This window comes from Hemitrygon akajei, chromosome 10 (assembly GCF_048418815.1).
Source record: "Hemitrygon akajei chromosome 10, sHemAka1.3, whole genome shotgun sequence".
Classification (NCBI taxonomy): domain Eukaryota; kingdom Metazoa; phylum Chordata; class Chondrichthyes; order Myliobatiformes; family Dasyatidae; genus Hemitrygon; species Hemitrygon akajei.
The window spans coordinates 101,731,551-101,758,372 of record NC_133133.1 but is presented as its reverse complement, the minus strand read 5'-3'; the positions used below and the strand labels follow the sequence as shown (position 1 = coordinate 101,758,372).

Below are 26,822 nucleotides of genomic sequence, written 5' to 3'. Positions count from 1 at the left end.
CATCAGTATCCTGGGACAGAGATCAGGATTGAAGCTTAGTTGATGGACCAACTGGCCAACCATTAGTCACCTTGACCTAGCTGAGTTAAGACCAGGCAAATAATGATAAAGATTGTAATTTATTAATCTAGACTGTTCTTACTCATGAGTGACAGAGTTCAGGAAACAATTATATCAAGATCTCTTTCTTCCTGACATGCTACACTTTGCACATCTCATGAATTAAATTGGTTATAGTTTATCCAAAAATCATTATTTTCAGTGAGATCTATTTAGTGTGTATTTAATTGATTTCAACTCTCAAAAAGAGTTGAATAACTTTTGAGTCCAGAACATTAAGACCTGAAGGATGGGTTGAGCAGGATTTGGCCAAACAACCTGTTGAGCATGTTGCAACATTAAAGTAGATCTGATATGATCCCAATTTCAATTTCCTGCCCAATACTCAGCACCGTTGATTCTCTTAATGTACAAAATACTGTCTCATCCATAAAAGAACTGAACAATTCAGCATTGAGAGTTCCCTAGGTATAGAATTCAGAAGATACACAATACTTTTAGAGATTAAATTGTGCCACATCTAAATTTTAAATGAATCACCCTGATTTACATCAAAGCTCTTTGGTTCTAGATTCACATACAAGGGAATCCAAGACAGAGAACATTGGTGCAAATTACCAGACTAGGAATACTCTCACTATCCACGCTGCCAAACCCCTCCAGAATATACATGCTTCAAAAAGATCTTTCTAAAATCCTGTGAGTGTAAGACAAATCCACTTAATCTTCTCATATAAGATAACTCCTTCACATCCCGAATCAATCAAGACAACCTTTGCCACAGTTTCTCCTAGACAAGTAAGATGACTAAACAAGTTTGGGTCTCAAGCGGAGGCCAAAGAGGGTCTGTCCTTGGGTTAGAGGATTGTGTATGTGCATGGATGGATGGATGGGAGGGACAGCTCTTGTTCTGATGTTGTTGTTTTGTTGTGTTGTTTTATAGTGTTGCGTGTTGTTCTCCCAAATATGATGTGGGGCACCCCCATTGTCCAGCACATTGGCAAGTGTATTTGCACTGTTAACACAAATTTTCGATTTCACTGTATGTTTTGATGTACACATGATAAATCCATTTGAAATTTTATCCTGTATTTTCGCAGAAAAAGAAAAATGGGAATAGTGTAGGGAACCACAAGGCAATGCATTGTCGACACATAGAAGCATTCTGTGTGATGGAAAGAACACACTAGCTCGCAAACTATACCCAGCCACATGCACCACCAACCACAACCATTGTCACCTCCACAGGCTCACCTATGGGAAGAGTCAGCAGTTCCCAGATTGGCTGGTTAGTCACCTCAGGATCCACAAATTTAGAGTGGAAAAAATCCTCCTCAAGCCTGAGGGATTGCCTAATCAGAAGCAGGAAATATTGCAACAAAGCTTCTCTCCTTTTATGCTCCATAATGAAGTAAAATTATAATCTTCCAAGTTTAACTAAGTGGGAAAAATGGCAACAAAGGAGAGATTAGCTTTATTAGCTTTAATTACTTGGGTAATCTATAATCAGAAAATATACCCTAAAGAGCAATTTCTTGTTATAGAGCGAATCCACGCTTTCACTGTCTATTTATTAGGCCATTAATGATAATCTGCCTATAGCTTTGAATCTCATTCGTATCACAAAATTTGACGGAGGACTGCAACTCTTGATACATTGTTCAAACACAGCAATTACTCCAAATGAATAATAGAAGCAACGTTAAATTGTAATGTTGATTATATGACTTCCTGACACTTAGTTGTCCACAGGTCACAACAGTTGCTGTGTACGTGACAGTCTGCTTGATGCAAACATGAATCACAGCTATAGCTACAGCTGGAAACTTATGAGTCTAGTTATCATCACAATATCAGATCCTTGTTCTGATGATGGTATTAGACCATAACAGCATAAGATATAGGGGCAAAATAAAGCCATTTGGCCAATTGAGCCTCTTCCACCATTTCGCATGGATGATCCATTTCCCTCTGAGCCCCGATCTCCTGAATTCTCCCCGTATCCATTCATGCCCAGACTAATCAAGAATCTATCAATCTTTACCTTAAGTATGCCCAAAACCTTGGCTTCCATGGCCACCTGTAGCAATGAATTCCACAGATTCACCATATTCTGGCTAAAGAAATTCTTCCTCATGCCCATTCTAAATGGGCATGCTATTCTGAGGTTGTGTCCCCTGATCTTAGACTGCCCCACCATAGGAAGCATCCTCTCCACATCCACTTTATTGAGGCCCTTCAATATCTAATAGGTTTCAATGAGATTCCTCCCTCATCCTTCTGAATTCCAGTGAGTACAGGCCAGAACCAGCAAATGCTCCTCATATGATAAGCCTTTCAATCCCGGAATCTGTTTTGAGAACCTCCTTTGAAACCTCTCGAATGTCAGCTCATCCTTTCTAAGATAAAGGGCTCACAATACTCCAAGTGAGGCCTCACCAGTGTTTTATAATGCTGCGACACTACATGTATACTGTATATTCTAGTCCTCTGGAAATGAATGCAAACATTGCATTTGCCTTCCTCTCCACCAAGTCAACCTGCAAGTTAACCTTTAAGTAATCCTACACGAGTACTCCAAATACCTTTCTCCCTCAGATTTTTTAACTCTTCTCTCCATTTATAAAATAGTCTACCCTTTTATTTCTTTTTAGCAAAGTGCAGGACTATACACTTCCTGATACCATATTCCACGTGCAACTTCTTTCCCATTCTCCTAATCTGTCTAAGTCATTTTACCTGTTCCTGAACACTACCTTCATATTGTCCACAAATTTGTCCAAATCATTGATAAATAAGGTAAAAATAAGCGGTCCCAACACAGACCCCTGTGAAACAACCACTAGTCACCGGCAGCCAACCAGAAAAGACTCCCTTTATTCCCACTCTTGCCTCCTGCCAATCAGTCAATGCTCGATCCATTGCTAGTATTGCTCCTGTAATACCATGGGCCTTTAAGTTGTTAAGCAGCCTTATGCGGAGCACCTTGTCAAAAACCTTCTGAAAATCCAAGTAAAGAACATCCACTGATTCTCCTTTGTCTATCCTGCTTGCAAGATTCCAACAGATTCGTCAGGCAAAAATTACACTTAAGGAAACAATGCTGACTTTGGCCTGTGGTCTCATGTGCCTGCAAGTACCCTGAAACCACATCCTAACAATTGACTCTAACATCTTCCCAACAACTGAGGTCAAACTAAATAACCTATAATTTCCTTGCTTCTGTCTCACTCCCTTCTTGAAGTGGAGTGACATTTGCAATTTTCCAGTCTTCTGTAATCTGAATCTGAGAATCCATTGACTCTTGAAGGATCATTACTATGCCTCCACAATCTCTTCAGCGATCCCTTTCGGAACCCTGGGGTGTAGATCATCTGGTCCATGTGTCTTATCTATCTTCAGACCTTTCCCAAGCACCTTCTTCTAGAAATGACAACTTCACTCACTTCTGCCCACTGACACTCTCGAACTTCTCGCATACTGCAAGTATCTTCCACAGTGAAGACTGATGCAAAATACTTATCCAGTTCATCCACCATTTCATTCTTCCCTATTACTACCTCCCCAGCATCATTTTCCAGTGGTCTTATATCTACTCTTGTGTCTCTTTTATATTTTACACATCTGAAGAAATTTTTGCTATCCTCTTTAATACTATTGGCTGGCTTGCCTTCGTATTCTATCTTTTCCTTCTTTATGACTTTTTTAGTTGCTTTCGGTTGGTTTTTTTAAAATACTTCTCAATCCTCTAACTTCCTACTAGGTTTTGCTCTATAATATGCCCTCTCTTCTGGCTTTTATGTTGACTTTGACTTCTCTTCTCAGCCATTGATGTTTCATCCTGCCAGTAGAATACTTCTTCTTCTTTGCGATGTATCTATCCTTTGCCTTCTGAAATGCTCCCAGAAACTCCAGCCATTGCTGCTCTGCATCATCCACACTGGTGTTCCCTTTCAGTCAATTTTGCCTGGATCCTCTCTCATGCCTCTGTAATTTCCTGCTGTAATACTGATACACCTCCCTTTAGCTTCTCCTTCTCAAACTGCTGGGTGAATTTTATCATATTATGATCACTGGCTCCAAGGGTTCCTTGACCTTTAGTTCTTAAATCAATTCTGGTTCATTGCACAGCATTCAATCCAGAATAACTGATCCCCTAGTGTGCTCAACCACAAGCTGCTTTAAAAAGCCATCTAGCAGGCAATCTACAAATTCCCCCTCTTGGGATCCATCACCAACCTGATTTTCTCAATCGTGACTATGCATTTTCTATCTCCCGTAATTTGTAGAATGCATCTTTGCTTCTGTTTGGAGGTCTGGCTATAACTCCCTTCAGAGTCTTTTTACCCTTTTTACCCTCAGCTCTACCAACAACAGTTCTACACCTTCCAATCCTATGTCAGCTTCCTAATGATTTAATTTGAAATTTTACCAACAGAGCCACACCATTCCCTCTGCCTACCTGCTTGCCCTTTTGTCACAATGTGTATCCTTGGATGTTAAAGTCCCAGCTATAATCTTCTTTCAACCATGATGCCCACAACAATAAACATGCCAATCTGTTACTGTGCTACAAGTTCATGTACCTTACTCTGTATATTGTGCACATTCATATATAACTGCATGTATTCTTTAAGGTCTTACATGGTAACTACTGGGAGCATGTTTCCCTCATGGAACATTTTGGGACTACGGGGCATAATATAAAACCGTAAGACCGTTTGACATAGGAGCAGAATTAGGCCATATGTTACACCACTCTAAATGGAAATAATATTGCAATAATATTGTCATAGAGCGGATGAGTATGGCACATGGTTGAAAGAAATGGAGAGCCATGTAGGAGGGAAGAGTTGGACGATTTTAAAGGAGGTAAAAAGTTTGTGACTTTCTCGTGACTCAAAGGGCATGTGCTGTGCTGTACTGTACTCTATTACCATTTTCACAGAGAGAAATCTCTGTGAAATGCAGGACTAAAACTCAAGGCAGAGAAGTAAACCAACATTTGACAGAGGACTGCAACTCTTGATACATTGTTCAAACACAGCAATTTCTCCAAATGAATAATAGAAGCAACGTTAAATTGTAATGTTGATTATATGACTTCCTGACACTTAGTTGTCCACAGGTCACAACAGTTGCTGTGTACGTGACAGACTGCTTGATGCAAACATGAATCACAGCTATAGTTTTTCACTGGAAACTTATGAGTCTAGTTATCATCACAATATCAGATCCTTGTTCTGATGATGGTATTAGACCATAACAGCATAAGATATAGGGGCAAAATAAAGCCATTTGGCCAATTGAGCCTTTTCCACCATTTCGCATGGATGATCCATTTCCCTCTGAGCCCCGATCTCCTGAATTCTCCCCGTATCCATTCATGCCCAGACTAATCAAGAATCTATCAATCTTTGCCTTAAGTATGCCCAAAACCTTGGCTTCCATGGCCACCTGTAGCAATGAATTCCACAGATTCACCATATTCTGGCTAAAGAAATTCTTCCTCATGCCCATTCTAAATGGGCATGCTATTCTGAGGTTGTGTCCCCTGATCTTAGACTGCCCCACCATAGGAAGCATCCTCTCCACATCCACTTTATTGAGGCCCTTCAATATCTAATAGGTTTCAATGAGATTCCTCCCTCATCCTTCTGAATTCCAGTGAGTACAGGCCAGAACCAGCAAATGCTCCTCATATGATAAGCCTTTCAATCCCGGAATCTGTTTTGAGAACCTCCTTTGAAACCTCTCGAATGTCAGCTCATCCTTTCTAAGATAAAGGGCTCACAATACTCCAAGTGAGGCCTCACCAGTGTTTTATAATGCTGCGACACTACATGTATCCTGTATATTCTAGTCCTCTGGAAATGAATGCAAACATTGCATTTGCCTTCCTCTCCACCAAGTCAACCTGCAAGTTAACCTTTAAGTAATCCTACACGAGTACTCCAAATACCTTTCTCCCTCAGATTTTTTAACTCTTCTCTCCATTTATAAAATAGTCTACCCTTTTATTTCTTTTTAGCAAAGTGCAGGACTATACACTTCCTGATACCATATTCCACGTGCAACTTCTTTCCCATTCTCCTAATCTGTCTAAGTCATTTTACCTGTTCCTGAACACTACCTTCATATTGTCCACAAATTTGTCCAAATCATTGATAAATAAGGTAAAAATAAGCGGTCCCAACACAGACCCCTGTGAAACAACCACTAGTCACCGGCAGCCAACCAGAAAAGACTCCCTTTATTCCCACTCTTGCCTCCTGCCAATCAGTCAATGCTCGATCCATTGCTAGTATTGCTCCTGTAATACCATGGGCCTTTAAGTTGTTAAGCAGCCTTATGCGGAGCACCTTGTCAAAAACCTTCTGAAAATCCAAGTAAAGAACATCCACTGATTCTCCTTTGTCTATCCTGCTTGCAAGATTCCAACAGATTCGTCAGGCAAAAATTACACTTAAGGAAACAATGCTGACTTTGGCCTGTGGTCTCATGTGCCTGCAAGTACCCTGAAACCACATCCTAACAATTGACTCTAACATCTTCCCAACAACTGAGGTCAAACTAAATAACCTATAATTTCCTTGCTTCTGTCTCACTCCCTTCTTGAAGTGGAGTGACATTTGCAATTTTCCAGTCTTCTGTAATCTGAATCTGAGAATCCATTGACTCTTGAAGGATCATTACTATGCCTCCACAATCTCTTCAGCGATCCCTTTCGGAACCCTGGGGTGTAGATCATCTGGTCCATGTGTCTTATCTATCTTCAGACCTTTCCCAAGCACCTTCTTCTAGAAATGACAACTTCACTCACTTCTGCCCACTGACACTCTCGAACTTCTCGCATACTGCAAGTATCTTCCACAGTGAAGACTGATGCAAAATACTTATCCAGTTCATCCACCATTTCATTCTTCCCTATTACTACCTCCCCAGCATCATTTTCCAGTGGTCTTATATCTACTCTTGTGTCTCTTTTATATTTTACACATCTGAAGAAATTTTTGCTATCCTCTTTAATACTATTGGCTGGCTTGCCTTCGTATTCTATCTTTTCCTTCTTTATGACTTTTTTAGTTGCTTTCGGTTGGTTTTTTTAAAATACTTCTCAATCTCTAACTTCCTACTAGGTTTTGCTCTATAATATGCCCTCTCTTCTGGCTTTTATGTTGACTTTGACTTCTCTTCTCAGCCATTGATGTTTCATCCTGCCAGTAGAATACTTCTTCTTCTTTGCGATGTATCTATCCTTTGCCTTCTGAAATGCTCCCAGAAACTCCAGCCATTGCTGCTCTGCATCATCCACACTGGTGTTCCCTTTCAGTCAATTTTGCCTGGATCCTCTCTCATGCCTCTGTAATTTCCTGCTGTAATACTGATACACCTCCCTTTAGCTTCTCCTTCTCAAACTGCTGGGTGAATTTTATCATATTATGATCACTGGCTCCAAGGGTTCCTTGACCTTTAGTTCTTAAATCAATTCTGGTTCATTGCACAGCATTCAATCCAGAATAACTGATCCCCTAGTGTGCTCAACCACAAGCTGCTTTAAAAAGCCATCTAGCAGGCAATCTACAAATTCCCCCTCTTGGGATCCATCACCAACCTGATTTTCTCAATCGTGACTATGCATTTTCTATCTCCCGTAATTTGTAGAATGCATCTTTGCTTCTGTTTGGAGGTCTGGCTATAACTCCCTTCAGAGTCTTTTTACCCTTTTTACCCTCAGCTCTACCAACAACAGTTCTACACCTTCCAATCCTATGTCAGCTTCCTAATGATTTAATTTGAAATTTTACCAACAGAGCCACACCATTCCCTCTGCCTACCTGCTTGCCCTTTTGTCACAATGTGTATCCTTGGATGTTAAAGTCCCAGCTATAATCTTCTTTCAACCATGATGCCCACAACAATAAACATGCCAATCTGTTACTGTGCTACAAGTTCATGTACCTTACTCTGTATATTGTGCACATTCATATATAACTGCATGTATTCTTTAAGGTCTTACATGGTAACTACTGGGAGCATGTTTCCCTCATGGAACATTTTGGGACTACGGGGCATAATATAAAACCGTAAGACCGTTTGACATAGGAGCAGAATTAGGCCATATGTTACACCACTCTAAATGGAAATAATATTGCAATAATATTGTCATAGAGCGGATGAGTATGGCACATGGTTGAAAGAAATGGAGAGCCATGTAGGAGGGAAGAGTTGGACGATTTTAAAGGAGGTAAAAAGTTTGTGACTTTCTCGTGACTCAAAGGGCATGTGCTGTGCTGTACTGTACTCTATTACCATTTTCACAGAGAGAAATCTCTGTGAAATGCAGGACTAAAACTCAAGGCAGAGAAGTAAACCAACATTTGACAGAGGACTGCAACTCTTGATACATTGTTCAAACACAGCAATTTCTCCAAATGAATAATAGAAGCAACGTTAAATTGTAATGTTGATTATATGACTTCCTGACACTTAGTTGTCCACAGGTCACAACAGTTGCTGTGTACGTGACAGACTGCTTGATGCAAACATGAATCACAGCTATAGTTTTTCACTGGAAACTTATGAGTCTAGTTATCATCACAATATCAGATCCTTGTTCTGATGATGGTATTAGACCATAACAGCATAAGATATAGGGGCAAAATAAAGCCATTTGGCCAATTGAGCCTTTTCCACCATTTCGCATGGATGATCCATTTCCCTCTGAGCCCCGATCTCCTGAATTCTCCCCGTATCCATTCATGCCCAGACTAATCAAGAATCTATCAATCTTTGCCTTAAGTATGCCCAAAACCTTGGCTTCCATGGCCACCTGTAGCAATGAATTCCACAGATTCACCATATTCTGGCTAAAGAAATTCTTCCTCATGCCCATTCTAAATGGGCATGCTATTCTGAGGTTGTGTCCCCTGATCTTAGACTGCCCCACCATAGGAAGCATCCTCTCCACATCCACTTTATTGAGGCCCTTCAATATCTAATAGGTTTCAATGAGATTCCTCCCTCATCCTTCTGAATTCCAGTGAGTACAGGCCAGAACCAGCAAATGCTCCTCATATGATAAGCCTTTCAATCCCGGAATCTGTTTTGAGAACCTCCTTTGAAACCTCTCGAATGTCAGCTCATCCTTTCTAAGATAAAGGGCTCACAATACTCCAAGTGAGGCCTCACCAGTGTTTTATAATGCTGCGACACTACATGTATACTGTATATTCTAGTCCTCTGGAAATGAATGCAAACATTGCATTTGCCTTCCTCTCCACCAAGTCAACCTGCAAGTTAACCTTTAAGTAATCCTACACGAGTACTCCAAATACCTTTCTCCCTCAGATTTTTTAACTCTTCTCTCCATTTATAAAATAGTCTACCCTTTTATTTCTTTTTAGCAAAGTGCAGGACTATACACTTCCTGATACCATATTCCACGTGCAACTTCTTTCCCATTCTCCTAATCTGTCTAAGTCATTTTACCTGTTCCTGAACACTACCTTCATATTGTCCACAAATTTGTCCAAATCATTGATAAATAAGGTAAAAATAAGCGGTCCCAACACAGACCCCTGTGAAACAACCACTAGTCACCGGCAGCCAACCAGAAAAGACTCCCTTTATTCCCACTCTTGCCTCCTGCCAATCAGTCAATGCTCGATCCATTGCTAGTATTGCTCCTGTAATACCATGGGCCTTTAAGTTGTTAAGCAGCCTTATGCGGAGCACCTTGTCAAAAACCTTCTGAAAATCCAAGTAAAGAACATCCACTGATTCTCCTTTGTCTATCCTGCTTGCAAGATTCCAACAGATTCGTCAGGCAAAAATTACACTTAAGGAAACAATGCTGACTTTGGCCTGTGGTCTCATGTGCCTGCAAGTACCCTGAAACCACATCCTAACAATTGACTCTAACATCTTCCCAACAACTGAGGTCAAACTAAATAACCTATAATTTCCTTGCTTCTGTCTCACTCCCTTCTTGAAGTGGAGTGACATTTGCAATTTTCCAGTCTTCTGTAATCTGAATCTGAGAATCCATTGACTCTTGAAGGATCATTACTATGCCTCCACAATCTCTTCAGCGATCCCTTTCGGAACCCTGGGGTGTAGATCATCTGGTCCATGTGTCTTATCTATCTTCAGACCTTTCCCAAGCACCTTCTTCTAGAAATGACAACTTCACTCACTTCTGCCCACTGACACTCTCGAACTTCTCGCATACTGCAAGTATCTTCCACAGTGAAGACTGATGCAAAATACTTATCCAGTTCATCCACCATTTCATTCTTCCCTATTACTACCTCCCCAGCATCATTTTCCAGTGGTCTTATATCTACTCTTGTGTCTCTTTTATATTTTACACATCTGAAGAAATTTTTGCTATCCTCTTTAATACTATTGGCTGGCTTGCCTTCGTATTCTATCTTTTCCTTCTTTATGACTTTTTTAGTTGCTTTCGGTTGGTTTTTTTAAATACTTCTCAATCCTCTAACTTCCTACTAGGTTTTGCTCTATAATATGCCCTCTCTTCTGGCTTTTATGTTGACTTTGACTTCTCTTCTCAGCCATTGATGTTTCATCCTGCCAGTAGAATACTTCTTCTTCTTTGCGATGTATCTATCCTTTGCCTTCTGAAATGCTCCCAGAAACTCCAGCCATTGCTGCTCTGCATCATCCACACTGGTGTTCCCTTTCAGTCAATTTTGCCTGGATCCTCTCTCATGCCTCTGTAATTTCCTGCTGTAATACTGATACACCTCCCTTTAGCTTCTCCTTCTCAAACTGCTGGGTGAATTTTATCATATTATGATCACTGGCTCCAAGGGTTCCTTGACCTTTAGTTCTTAAATCAATTCTGGTTCATTGCACAGCATTCAATCCAGAATAACTGATCCCCTAGTGTGCTCAACCACAAGCTGCTTTAAAAAGCCATCTAGCAGGCAATCTACAAATTCCCCCTCTTGGGATCCATCACCAACCTGATTTTCTCAATCGTGACTATGCATTTTCTATCTCCCGTAATTTGTAGAATGCATCTTTGCTTCTGTTTGGAGGTCTGGCTATAACTCCCTTCAGAGTCTTTTTACCCTTTTTACCCTCAGCTCTACCAACAACAGTTCTACACCTTCCAATCCTATGTCAGCTTCCTAATGATTTAATTTGAAATTTTACCAACAGAGCCACACCATTCCCTCTGCCTACCTGCTTGCCCTTTTGTCACAATGTGTATCCTTGGATGTTAAAGTCCCAGCTATAATCTTCTTTCAACCATGATGCCCACAACAATAAACATGCCAATCTGTTACTGTGCTACAAGTTCATGTACCTTACTCTGTATACTGTGCACATTCATATATAACTGCATGTATTCTTTAAGGTCTTACATGGTAACTACTGGGAGCATGTTTCCCTCATGGAACATTTTGGGACTACGGGGCATAATATAAAACCGTAAGACCGTTTGACATAGGAGCAGAATTAGGCCATATGTTACACCACTCTAAATGGAAATAATATTGCAATAATATTGTCATAGAGTGGATGAGTATGTCACATGGTTGAAAGAAATGGAGAGCCATGTAGGAGGGAAGAGTTGGACGATTTTAAAGGAGGTAAAAAGTTTGTGACTTTCTCGTGACTCAAAGGGCATGTGCTGTGCTGTACTGTACTCTATTACCATTTTCACAGAGAGAAATCTCTGTGAAATGCAGGACTAAAACTCAAGGCAGAGAAGTAAACCAACATTTGACAGAGGACTGCAACTCTTGATACATTGTTCAAACACAGCAATTTCTCCAAATGAATAATAGAAGCAACGTTAAATTGTAATGTTGATTATATGACTTCCTGACACTTAGTTGTCCACAGGTCACAACAGTTGCTGTGTACGTGACAGACTGCTTGATGCAAACATGAATCACAGCTATAGTTTTTCACTGGAAACTTATGAGTCTAGTTATCATCACAATATCAGATCCTTGTTCTGATGATGGTATTAGACCATAACAGCATAAGATATAGGGGCAAAATAAAGCCATTTGGCCAATTGAGCCTTTTCCACCATTTCGCATGGATGATCCATTTCCCTCTGAGCCCCGATCTCCTGAATTCTCCCCGTATCCATTCATGCCCAGACTAATCAAGAATCTATCAATCTTTGCCTTAAGTATGCCCAAAACCTTGGCTTCCATGGCCACCTGTAGCAATGAATTCCACAGATTCACCATATTCTGGCTAAAGAAGTTCTTCCTCATGCCCATTCTAAATGGACATGCTATTCTGAGGTTGTGTCCCCTGATCTAAGACATAAGATTAGAATTAGGACATTTGGCCCATCTAGTCTGATCCACTATTCTATCATGCTGATTTATTATTCCTCTCAACCCCATTCTCATGCCTTCTCCCCATAACCTTTGACACCCTTACTAATTAAGGACCTGTTACCTCCACTTTAAATACATCATGTGACTTGGCCTCCATAGATACCATGGCTAAAGAAATTCCTCATTAACTCTATCCTTAAGAGATGTCCTTCTATTCTGAGTCTGTGCTCTCTGCTCCTCTACTCCCTTCTTATTGGAAACTCATGCAGTTAGGGGAGAACTACACCCAAGATTGAGATGATGAATTTCTTCTCTTATATTTCCTGAAGTGGTGGCCAAATCCCTGACAATATTAAAAACTAAAATACACATATTTGTTATCAAAAAAAAGTCTGGGGTTGTGCAGAAAGAGCAGGAGCTTGTATTAGTCATGATATTATTGAATGACCACGCAGATTAATGGCCTATTCCTGTTGGTACTTCTTATGGCTTTACTGAATATGTTCTGACAGATGTTTTTAACTTTCTTTGATCCTTCCTATTGTTAGTGATTGTAAACCTTCAGTAAAAAGTAAATCATGTGAAACATCTTTGAAAGGGAATATCACTCTGAATAGGTAGATGTGCACAAAGGGACGCTGAAACACTTTTTGTGCTTTATGTTGTGGTTGGAGAAATGATCTACGTTTAGAATGATAAAAGAAGATATACTGGAACTAATTCCTCCCATGGGAAGTGATTACTTAATTCAGAGAGGACACATTTTAAGATTAGAATTACTTTTGTTGCAAAATGCAGCATGTAAATTTCCTCTTCCAGTAGACTATGAAATTACATCAATGATCTTCAGATCTCACGCTTGAAGGTTAAGTGCAGTGTAGTTAAATGTGAACCCTTAAATAATGCCATTTTTAAGGGTCAACACCAAGGCGAAAGCCAAAACCGCAGCAGGAGAGCCAGGATCCAAACCAGGCTCAAGAGCAGAGGGTTGAGACCTCCTCTGCCTACCATCTTGTTAGTCACTGGAAAATAAGTTTGACAATCTCAGGGCAAGGCTACTGTATCAGTAGCAGATGGGGCAGATCTCACTTGCTTGTTACAATGAGACTTGGTTAATGGTGAATACTTCAGATGAAGCTATCCAACCAGAAGGTTTTATGATTTTCAGAACGGATTGACTCTTGAATACTGGTAAGAAAAGAGGTGGTGGCATATGCTTTTTAGTCAATTCTTGTTGGTGCATGGAGGGTGGGGTTATGTTGATTTCTTGTTCACCTGAATTAGAACAACTAACAATTAAATGTAGACCATTCTATTTGCCTCAGGAGAATGGTCTACATTTAATTGTCTTCTCCATAATCCTGACCACAGTTTACATATCGCCAACAGCCTTAAGCAAGCATTTGCAAAACTGCACGACATTGTCTGTAAACAAGAAACTCATTTCGAGTGACTCTAACTAGGCCTTTTTGAAGAAAACCTGCCCAGTTATCACCAGCACATCATCTGTTGCACCAGAGGCCCCAACTCACTGGACCACTGCTACATTCTGATAAGGAATGCCAATCATCCCTTCCCAAGTCTGCATTTTGGTAAATTGAATCCCCTGCTACCTGAATACAGACAGAGTGTAAAGAGCAGGGCTCCAGAGATCAAGAGATGGTTGCAAGAGGCTGAGGAATGGTTACAAGATTGCCTTGAGTCAGTAGACTGAGCTGTGTTCAAGAACTCATCTGAGGACCTGAATGACTACATTAGGGTGGTTACAGACTTCATTAAAACAGCTGTCGATGAGTGTGTCCACACAAAATTATTCAGGGTTTTCCCCAATCAGAAGCCCTGTATGAACAATGAAATCTGGAACCTGCTGAGAGCCAGATCAGAGGCATTCAAGTCTGGAGATCAAGAATGCTTCAAGCAGTGCAGGTATGATCTCCAGAAAGCAAACTCTTGGACAAAGTGGAAATTCTGTTCTGGAATCAATGTGGGATGCTCGACAACTGTGGCAGGGTTTGAATGCTATAACTTCCTACAAAGCTAAATCTTGCAACAAAGGAGACAGCAGAGTTTTGCTTCCAGATGAGCTCAATGTTTTCTATGCTTGCTTTGACTACTAGGACAGGAAGGAAACATCACGCCACTCCATATCTCCCGATGATCCTTTGGTCTCAGTATCTGAAGATAACGTGTGGGCTGCCTTCAAGAGAGTGAATCCAAGGAAAGTTTCCAGTCTGGATGGAATACCTGGCAGAGTACTGATGGCCTGTGCTGACCATCTGGCTGGTGTATTCACAGATATCTTCAACCTGTCACTCCGGCACTGTGTGGTACCCATCTGTTTCAAACAAGCTTCAATTGTACTAGTGCCCAAGAAGAGTGTGGTAACTTCTCTCAATTACTGTCACCCAGTGGCACTTACATCCAGTGATGAAGTGTTTTGAGAGGTCGGTGTTAAAGCATATCAGCTCCTGTCTGAATGGTGACTTGGATCTGCTCCAATTCACCTTCTGAAGCAACAGGTCTACAGCAGATGCCATCTCATTGGCTCTTCACACAACCCTGGGACATCTGGACAGCAAAGATGCATACATCAGGATGCTCTTTATTGATTACAGCTCAGCATTTAACATCATCATCCCCTCAAAACTAATCAGTAAACTCTAAGACCTGGGCCTCAATATTGGCTTGTGTAATTACATCCTGTATTTCTTCACTTGTAGACCCCAGTTAGTTTGGATTGATTTCCTCAGGAGTCAGTGGAGGTTCAGCATGTCATCAAAAATCTTGGCAAACTTCTATAGATGTGTGATGGAGAGTGTGCTGACTGGCTGCATTACAGCCTAGTATGGGAACACCAATGCCTTTGAGTGGAAAATACTACAAAAGGAAGTGGATTTGGCCTAGTACATCACAGGTAAAACCCTCCAACCACTGAGCACATCTACAGGAAATATTGCCATAGAAAAGCAGCAACAGTCATCAGAAGTCCACACCATCCAGGCCATGCTCTTTTCTCGCTGCTGCCATCAGATACTTGATGCACCATCAATAACTCTCTCTGAGACGTGAAGTCGAGATATCGGCTTTTATTGACTGGAAGAAAGAACAAGCAGTAGTTGACCACCATACTTCATCCTGGAGAATGAGGGACGGGCTCAGGCCAAGGGTCTGTGGGAGGAGCCACAGGAGCAGTCAGCAGGGGGTGTGCCCAGACAGGTATATGTAGTTCACCACAATACTGTAGAAGGTACAAGAGCCTCAGGACTCGCACCACCAGGTTCAAGAACAGTTACTACCCCTCAACCATCCAGCTCTTGAACAAGAGGGGATAGCTACATTCATTTAAGGACTCTGTTATATTGTTATTACATGCTCATTATTTATTGTTATTTACTTATATCTGCATTTGCACTTTAGTTTACAGTTTACAGTTCCTGATGATTACAGTTTCCAGATACTCAGTTACTGTTCTGAGTTCTGTTAGCAAGTATGCCTGCAGAAAAAGAACCTCAGGGTTGTATGTGGTGACATGTATGCACTCTGATAATAAATTTTACTTTGAACTTTGAACTTTAAAATCAAGAAATACATCTTTATAAAAAAGGTAGTGAAAAGTGCTTCCAAAAGGCCAATGACAAAGTTGACAGATCTACAAAGCAAAACACAAAATCCAGTCTCTTTAGTACTGAGATACATTGACAGATCTGCAATGCCAAATGCAAAATCCAATGTCTTTAGTACCCAGCTTCCAAAACATCTGGATGTTGGGAGTTGAAATGAACTTTGATAATGAACTTGAAAGAGGCTGATAATTTTAATTTGGTAAAGGTAGCAAGAACTTGGTGCAAAAATAAATTATTGAAATTCTGGTGGAAATCGCACCTAATCTAATTCAGTGGTGGAACAGCTTTGAAGACTTTCTATGTTCTCTATTTTTTCTATTTCTACTTATTCATTCACTCAAGGAGCTGATTTCCATTTGCAGAGGTTTCCACCCCTTTCCACAGATTCCTTGCAGTTGTGCTTTAAATTTTATTACTCACAGTAAAGTTCCCAATTATTCTAAATGATTTCACATGGACTTAGCAATCACTCAGCAGGGGGCCATAGCATAAAAATGGTTGGGAACCCCTGACTTAGAGGAATATTTCTCTTAAGTGCAGTTAATCAGTCCTGTCTGTAAGTTAGTAGAAAGAGGTTCTTTCTAACTCCTGCGAAAGTGAATTAGGCCAATTGTTCTCCCAAGCAAGGCTATATATTGATGATATGACCCTGAAAATGCTGCAGATGCTTGCAGAACAGTTGCATTTAATCAGATTCTTTTTGGGACTCACCTCTGTGCTGTCTGTCAACTCTCCTTACATGATTCAGTGTCAAATCTTAGTCCATATTGCACTGATGATGCTTCCTGGGGTTTTTGCTGCTGAAAGGCAAATTGCAATGAATAAGGGGCAGGCAGGGCTGTAAGACCCGAAAGATTTGCTGCTAACAACATTTCTGGGATGTGACAATTTCCTGGTGATAATGAGTCATTAACCAAGGATATTGTAGAGGCTGTGCTCATGTAAGCACAGAAACACATTTATATCAGCCTTTCATGCAAGGTAGCATTCCTGTTTCTGTGTCAAGTCCCTCATCCAAAATCATGACTGAGCAGAACTGTACTGTACTATTTGTTTTAAGATGAGTTATTAAAACAAGTCTTCACTTGGTGAGAGTGATTGGAAAACGCATCAATGGGATTATTGCAAGGAAAAATACAAGAAGTCTTCCTGGTAACCTGGCCAATCACAGCCAAGATGACTTAAACAGGTTGTCCAGTCACTAACCTGGGATCTTGCAGGGTGTATTTCTCATATATAAGTGAGTCACTTCAGAAGAGTTGATTTTGGTATAAATGCTCTGGGTTATTTTACTGTTGCAAAAGTATAAAGTTAAGGTCGTTTACCAAGTCAGTGCCTGTTATTCAGCAAATAGTTGTGATTGTGATAGTTGTGAGGGAGGATAGGCAGGTGATAGAGAAGGGATGTGCTCAGACTGATGGTTTGAGATGTGTTTATTTTAATGCAAGGAGTATTATGAACAAAGCAGATGAGCTTAGAGCTTAGAGCGTGGATCAGTACTTGGAGCGATGATGTGGTGGCCATTACAGAGACTTGGATGGCTCAGGGGCAGGAATGGTTACTTCGAGTGCAGGCTTTATATGTTTCAGAAAGGACAGGGAGGGAGGCAAAAGTGGGTGGGTGTGGCACAGTTGATCAGAGATAGGGTCACGGCTGTAGAAAAGGAGGAAGACATGGAGGAATTGTCTACAGAGTCTCTGTAGGTGGAGATTAGGAACATGAAAGGGTCAGCAACTCCACCAGATGGTTTTTATAGACCACCCAATAATAACAGGTACATTGAGGAGCAGATAGGGAGACAGATTCTGGAAAGGTGTAATAATAACAGGGTTGTCACGGTGGGAGATTGTAATTTCCGAAATATCAATTGGCATGTCCCTAGAGCAAGGGGTTTAAATGGGGTGGAGTTTGTTTGGTGTGTTCATGAAGGTTTCTTGACACAATATGTAGATAAGCCTACAAGAGGAGGGGCTGTACTTGATCTGGTATTGGGAAAAGAACCTGGTCAGGTGTCAGGTCTCTCAGTGGGAGAGCATTTGGAGATAGTGATCACAATTCCATCTCCTTTACCATAGCATTGGAGAGGGATAGGAACAGACAAGTTAGGAAAGTGTTTAATTGGAGTAAGGGGAATTATGAGGATATCAGGCAGGAACTTGGAAGCATAAACTGGGAAGAGATGTTCTCAGGGAAACGTACGGAAGAAATGTGGCAAATGATCAGGGGATATTTGCATGGTTTTCTCAGTAGATACATTCCAATGAGACTTGGAAAGGACAGTAGGGTACAAGATCTATGGTGTACAAAGGCTGTTGTAAATCTAGTCAAGAAGAAAAGAAGAGCTTACGGAAGGTTCAGAAAATTAGGTAAAGATCTAGAAGATTATAAGGCTAGCAGAAAGAATTTTAAGAATGAAATTAGGAGAGCCAGAAGGGACCATGAGAAGGCCTTGGTGAGCAGGATTAAGTAAAACCCCATGGCATTCTACAAGTATGTGAAGAGCAAGGGGATAAGATGTGAGAGAATAGGACAAATCAAGTGTAACAGCAGAAAAGTGTGAATGGAACCAGAATTGATAGCAGAGGTATTTAATGAGTACTTTGTTTCAGTATTCACTATGGAAAAGGATCTTGACGATTGTAGGGATGACTTACAGCGAGTTGAAAAGCTTGAGCATGTAGATATTAAGGAAGAGGATGTGCTGGAGCTTTTGGAAAGCATCAAGTTGGATAAGTCGCCGGGATTGGATGAGATATACCCCAGGTTACTGTGGGAGGCAATGCAGGAGATTGCTGAGCCTCTGGTGATGAACTTTGCATCATCAATGGGGACGGGAGAGGTTCTGGAGGATTGGAGGGTTGCGGATGTTGTTTTATAATTCAAGAAAGGGAGTAGAGGGGGGACGTCACGTGATGACGTAGGATCGAGACGTGGGATTCCAGCTCTCCCGTAAAAAGTAATAAAACAAAGTTTAAGTGAAGAAGAGTTAATTAATACCTTCTAGAAACTACTTATAAACAACTCAGGATTCTCTTTGGATATGTCTCCTAAACAGAAACAGAAGAGAACTACTACTTTGAAGACAGCGCAAGTCGGCGGGGAAGAAGGCCCAGCCATCTTGGCAGAGCCTCGTACTCAAGTTAGATCTCCTCCCAGCAACGTACATACCCCCTCTGATGGTGCAGGGCAGGAAGCTAAGGCAATATCAACGGTCTCTAAGAAGAAACAGCAAGAACAGCGCATGTGTGAAGAAACGAGTATGCACAAACAGGTGCAAACAGAACTACAAGTTCCAACTGCAACTGGAAGTGAAAATGAAAATGAATCAGAAGTAGAATCAGATTCTCTGGAAAACACAGATGAAGAAACAGACGAAGAAGAAGAAGAAGAACAGGAGGAAATTAAAGGTGGAAAATTTTCTGGAGACATAAGAGAAGTCCTGATACAAATGATGCATGAATTAAAAGTAATAAAAACAGATATTAGAAATGTGAAGATTATGCTTGATAAAGTGGTGGAAAAACAAAAGAAGAGGAACAAGAAAGTTAAAAAGTTGGAAGAAAAAATGGGAGACAACACTGAAAGAATGGATAAGATGGAAGATAATATTCTTGCCTGGACATCAGAAAGAAAACGGTTGATGGAAAAAGTAGATGTGCTTGAAAATTTTAGCATACGAAACAACATTAAAATTGTTGGTCTTAAAGAAGGTATGGAGGGAGAAGATTCAATAAAGTTCTTTCAAAAATGGATTCCGGAAACTCTGGAAATGGAAGAGGGAAGTCAGCTAATTGAAATTGAAAGGGCTCATGGAGCTTTAAGACCAAAACCTCAACAAGGTCAAAATCCACGTTCAATCTTGATAAAATGCTTAAGATATCAAGATAAAGAAAAGATCTTGAAGGCAGATGCTCAGGGTGCCAGAAAGAGAAATGGGCCATTGATGATAGAAGGGAAAAGAGTTCTTTTTTTATCCTGACATAAGTTATGACCTTTTGAAGAGGCAGAAGGAATTTAATTCAGTGAAAAAATCCTTATGGGAAAAGGGTTATAAATTTATATTGAATTACCCAGCAACATTGATAATTTTTCTGGATGATGAAGAAAGAAGATTTTTTACTGATCATCAGAAAGCGGAGAAATTCATACAAGAACTCCCTAATATTCGCGAGATGCAGTAAAGAATTATAGAAATGTAATGGATTAAAGATGAAGATTGAGATAGGGATTGGATTTGATGGACATTTATGAGTAGAAGAACACAAATATACTTTAACTATGTGATAGAAGGGGAACAAGAAAAAAGAAAATAATTGACATTAACTTTTTTTTCTCTTCTTCACTTATATATATATTTTTTTCTCTTTTGTTTTTGCGGGGAAGCTGAAGGAGCTTCTGATCGATGGCTGCAGGATTCACGTGCGCAATCATGGCAATTGCCATGACCCGTAAAACAGAGGGGGGTAATGTGTTCCTTTTTATTCACAACATTAGTTGAGGGGGTACTTTGTTTTGTTTTCTCTATTTCAATTATCATTTTTCTATTTTTCTTTTTTTTGCCTGGATGATTGGGGAGAGACACATAGCAACATGAAGAATTTTAAAGAGATTCCCCAAGGTAGTATGAATGATTAATTTACTTAATTTTTTAAGTTTTAATGTTAATGGGCTTAATGGACCTGTGTAAAGAAAAAGAGTTTTAACATATATTAAGAAAATGAAAGGAGATGTAGCTTTTTTGCAGGAAACACATTTAACAGAGACAGAGCATCAGAAATTAAAGAGAGATTGGGTTGGAAATGTTATTGCAGCTTCATTTAATTCAAAATCGAGGGGAGTTGCAATTTTGGTTAATAAAACCTTACCAATTAAAATACAAAATGTATTAATTGATTCTGTGGGGAGATATGTGATTATACATTGTCAAATCTTTTTGGAATTATGGACTCTTATGAACATTTATGCACCAAATGAAAATGATACAAAATTCATACAAGAAGTTTTTTTGAATTTGGCCGACGCACATGATAAAATATTAATAGGTGGAGATTTTAACTTTTGTTTAGACCCAGTTCTAGATAGGTCAACTAAAGCTGTTACAAAATCAAAAGTAATAAAGTTAACTTTATCATTAATGAAAGACTTAAATCTGATTGATATATGGAGAAAAATTAATCCAAGAGAAAGAGATTATTCATTCTATTCAAATAGACATAGAACTTATTCAAGGATTGATTTTTTCCTATTATCAAAGAATATTCAGGATAGAGTGAAAAGTGTGGAATATAAAGCAAGAATACTGTCAGATCATTCCCCCTTGATAATGACAATGATAATGATGAATAAGGAGGAATTGATTTATAGATGGAGATTTAATTCAATTTTATTAAAACATCAAGATTTTTATGATTTTATGAAAAAACAGATCCAATTTTTTTGGGATACAAATTCACATTCAGTTGAGGATAAATTTGTATTATGGGAAGCGATGAAAGCATGTTTGAGGGGTCAGATAATAAGTTATACTTCTAAAATTAAGAAGGAATATATGGTAGAAATAGATCAATTAGAAAAGAGATTACAAAATTAGAAAAAGAATCCCAAAGATATACGACAGAAGAAAAACGAAAACAACTTGTCAATAAAACATTACAATATAATACACTCCAGACGTATCGAACAGAAAAAGTAATTATGAGAACTAAACAGAGATATTACGAATTAGGTGAAAGATCATACAAGATTCTTGCTTGGCAGTTGAAAACAGAACAGGCTTCCAAAACAATAAATGCAATTAGAACAAGTGCAAATAAGATTACTCATAAACCTTTAGAAATTAATGAAACTTTTAAAAAATTTTACTCTGAATTATATCAATCAGAATCACAAAATGAGATTGCTGAGATGGACAAATTTTTATCACAAATAACTCTTCCAAAATTAAATTTGGAAGAACAGGACTAGATATGCCCTTTACATTAAAAGAGGTTGAAGAAGCTTTAGGATCACTTCAGAGTAATAAATCCCCAGGAGAAGACGGTTTTCCACCTGAATTTTATAAAAAAAATTAAAGATTTATTAATCCCTCCTTTTATGGAGTTAATATATCAAGTGGAAAGAACGCATAAACTCCCACAATCTTTTTCGACAGTGATCATAATAGTATTGCCAAAAAAAGATAGAGATCCTTTAAAACCAACATCATATAGGCCTATCTCTTTGATGAATACAGATTATAAAATAATAGCAAAAATTTTATCTAATAGATTATCTAAATATTTACCAAAATTAATACATATGGATCAAACAGGCTTTATTAAAAATAGACAATCGACGGATAATGTAACTCAGTTACTTAGCATAATTCATCTGGCACAAAAAAGAGAGGAAATGAGTGTGGCAGTTGCTTTGGATGCAGAAAAAGCATTTGATAGATTGGAATGGGATTTTTTATTTAAGGTATTGGAAAAATATGAGTTAGGAAAATCTTTTATAAAATGGATTAAAACCTTAAATATTAGTCCTCAAGCTAAAGTCAAATGGTCAAATTTCAACATCATTCCACTTAACAAGATCAGCTAAACAAGGCTGCCCATTATCACCTGCCCTATTTGTATTGGCGATAGAACCATTAGCTGAAATAATTAGAACGGACTCAGATATTGTGGGCTTCAGAGTTAACCAAGAAGAATATAAGGTTAACTTATTTGCTGATGATGTTCTGGTTTATTTAACAAACCCATTGCAATCGTTGCAAAAATTATCTTTTAGATTGGAAGAACATGAGAAAATATCAGGGTATAAAGTAAACTGGGATAAAACTGAAATTTTACCCCTTACCAAAGGAGACTAGTCAATGTCGACTAGTAACTCAATTTAGATGGCCAACAAATGGTATAAAATATTTAGGTATAAGAGTCGATAATGATATAAATAATTTATATAAACTAAATTATTTGCCATTATTGAAAAAAATAAAAGAAGATCTTGATAAATGGATGATGTTACCAATAACATTAATAGGTAGAGTTAATGCTGTAAAAATGAATATATTTCCTAGATTACAATATTTATTCCAAATATTACTAATACAACTGCCTCAGAAGTTTTTTCAAGTATTAAATAAATGTGTGAGGAAGTTTCTTTGGAAAGGAAAGATGTCAAGAATATCGTTGGAAAAATTGACATGTAAATTTGATTTAGGAGGGTTACAACTTCCAAATTTTAAGAATTATTACAAAGCAAATCAACTTAGATTTATTACATCTTTTTTTGATGAAGAAAAACCGGCATGGATTAGAATAGAACTAGATAAGATAGGAGAAAATATACCAGAAGATTTTATATATAAATGGGAATCCAAATGGATATGGGAAAAGAAAGAATCTCTTATATTAAGACATTTGATTGATTTATGGAATAAGGTAAATATGGATGATGAAATAAAGAAATCCTTATTAGCAAAAAGAACCTTAATTCAAAATAGGCTTATTCCTTTCACAATGGATAATCAACTTTTACATAACTGGTTTCAAAAAGGGATCAGATATATAGGTGACTGTTTTGAAGGAGGTATATTGATGTCATTTGATCAATTAAAAAATAAATATAAAATATCAAATAACGCTATTTTCTGTTATTTTCAATTAAAGGCCTGTTTATGAGATAAACTGGGTCAAACAATGTTAATACCAAAACCTAATGAAATAGAAATCTTAATTCAAAAAGGAAAAATTAAAAAATTTACATCTTGTATGTATAATTTGATTCAAAAACAGACAATTAAACCAGGAATTCATAAATCAAGACAAAAATGGGAAACTGATTTGAATATTAAAATTGATGAAAAAAATTGGTCAAGACTATGTCTTGATAGTATGATAAGTACAATAAATGTCCGACTTAGATTAGTGCAATATAATTTTTTACATCAATTATATATAACACCACAGAAAATAAATAGATTAAATTCAAATTTATCTGACCAATGTTTTCGATGTAATCAAGAAATTGGGACCTTTTTACATTCTACTTGGTCTTGTTCTAAAATTCAACCTTTTTGGATAAATTTAAGACTTTTACTGGAACAAATTATTGGAATACAACTCCCACATAGCTGAATATTATTTTTATTAGGTGATATTGAAGGGATAATTCTGAAACCTAAACTGAATAAATATCAGAAAAAAATTATAAAAATTGCATTGGCAGTAGCCAAAAAAGCTATTGCAGTTACTTGGAAATCAGATTCATATTTAACTATGGATCATTGGAATAATGAAATATTATATTATTAATATAATTAATATAATATAATAAATATTATTCATTATTCATTATTGAAAAATAATGCATTCCACTTGAAAAATTACTTATAATTTAAGAAATGAATAAGATATATTTTTGAAAATTTGGCACCCCTATCTACAAAAATTAGGATTAAATATATAGGTCCTTTAAAGATAAAATTATAAGTTATTTGGGGAAAATAAAAACTGAAGTTATTTTGAACTCCATGGAGTATGTGGGGATCCTCCGATATCCAGGCAATCTTTCTTTCTTTTTTCTTTTTTTTTTCTTTTCTTTTTTTTCAGATAGGGATCTAAGGGGGGGTGGGTTAAGGGGAGGGGGAGGGCCAATATTAATTTTTCACTATTCTAATATTCTATTCATTTTACGTAATTCTCTTAAAATTTTAATAAATAAATAAAAGTTAAAAAAAAGAAAGAGAGTAGAGTTAGCCCAGGAAATTATAGACCAGTGAGTTTTACTGAAATTACTTCAGTAAGTAGATGGAGAAGATCCTGAGAGGCAGGATTTATGAACATTTGGAGAGGAATAATATAATTAGGAATGTCAGCATGGCTTTGTCAAAGGCAGGTCGTACCTTACAAGCCTGATTGAATATTTTGAGGATGTGACTGAGCATATTGTTGAAGGTAGACCAGTAGATGTAGTGTATATGGATTTCAGCAAGGCATTTGACAAATTATCCCATGCAAGGCTTATTGAGAAAGTAAGGAGGCATAGGAGCAAGGGGACATTGCTTTGTGGATCCAGAACTGGCGTCTACAGTGGTTGCAGATGGGTCATATTCTGCATGGAGGTCTGTGACCAGTGGTGTGCCTCAGAGATCTGTTCTGGGACCCCTACTCTTAGTGATTTTTATTAATGACCTGGATAAGGAAGTGGAGGGATAGGTTAGTAAATTTGCTGATGACACAAAGGTTGGAGGTGTTGTGGATAGTATGGAGGGCTGTCAGAGGTTACAGTGGGACATTGATAGGATGCAAAACTGGGCTGAGAAGTGGCAGATGGAGTTCAACCCAGATAAGTGTGAAGTGGTTCATTTTGGTAGGTCAAATATGATGGCAGAATATATTATAAGACTCTTGGCAGTGTGGAGGACCAGAGGGATCTTGGGGTTCGAGTCTATAGGGCCCTCAAAGCTACTGCGTAGGTTAACTCTGTAGTTAAGAAGGCCTTCATCAATCATGGGATTGAGTTTAAGCGCTGAGAGGTAATGTTGCAGCTATGTAGGACCCTGGTCAGACCCCACTTGAATTACTGTGCTCAGTTCTGGTCGCCTCACTATAGGAAGGATGTGGAAACCAAAGAAAGGGTACAGAGGTGATTTACAAGGATGTTGCCTGGATTGGGGAGCACGTCTTATGAGAATAGGTCTAGTAACTCGGCTTATTTTCCTTTTGAGCGATGGAGGATGAGAAGTGACCTGATAGAGGTGCATAAGATGTTGAGAGGTATTGATTGTGTGGATAGTCAGAGGCAAAAAGCTGAAATGGCTAGCATGAGAGGGCAGTTTTAAGGTGCTTGGAATTCGGTACAGAGGAGATGTCAGGGGTAAGTTTTTTTACGCAGTGAGTGGTGAGTGCATGGATTGGGCTGCTGGCGACTGTGGTGGAATTAGATACGATAGAGTCTTCTAAGAGACTCCCGGACAGGTATATGGAGCTCAGAAAAATAGAGCTATGGGTCACCCTAGGTAATTTCTAAGGTAAGGACATGCTCGACACAGCTTTGTGGGCCGAATGGCCTGTTCTGTGCTAAAGGTTTTCTATGTTTCTAATCCATCTCGAACAAACGGGTCTTCCACTGATCGTTTGCTATGACCGGTTCTCCCCAGCAGCTTCTCTCTTCATCTCCTCTTGAACAAAAGACCCTCAAGGCCAACCTTATTGTCCCTCACCAAGAAAACCTCCCGCTAATTGGATGGCACACATTCCACATCATCCCTTATCTTCAATTGTAACCCAAATAGGCTGAAAGCAGAACAAACAGCTCTTACAGAGCTGCTAAATGAAATACCTACAGCATAACAGGAAACATGTGAACCAGGGATTATACTCTTCACCCACCACAAATAGATATGTCCTGATGACTTTGAAAATGATTTTGTCATCCCGTCATTAATAACACCATTCTCAAAGGAATTTTGTGATGTCAGAACCTCTAATCCATTTGTAAATGGTAGTGACATATCTCACTGGAGGATAGTTGCAACACTCTGTTCCCCTGATACTACATAGTCCAGCCTCTCTGGGGGTCTCTTGACTCTTTGAGACCTCCTTATCCCATCATCTACATCTTCATTTTCAGACACTCCTTGAGATACTTCTGGTCTATATGGCGAGGCATCCCCCGATCTATCACTCATGCCCTTCTGCAACTTGGATCCCTCTGCCACTTGGCTGTGCTCAGCTTCATTCCCAGTTACTTTAGAGCCCATCTGCACTTCAGGGACCAGCTGCAAGCCTGCCATTCCACTGCTAATCCTCCCCATTTC

The 26,822-nt window shown here is 38.8% G+C and overlaps 1 pseudogene; it reads right to left on the bottom strand.

Moving 5' to 3' along the window:
* LOC140734009 (eukaryotic translation initiation factor 4E transporter pseudogene) overlaps positions 1-26,822 on the bottom strand; it is a 40,045-nt pseudogene that overhangs the window by 12,252 nt on the left and 971 nt on the right.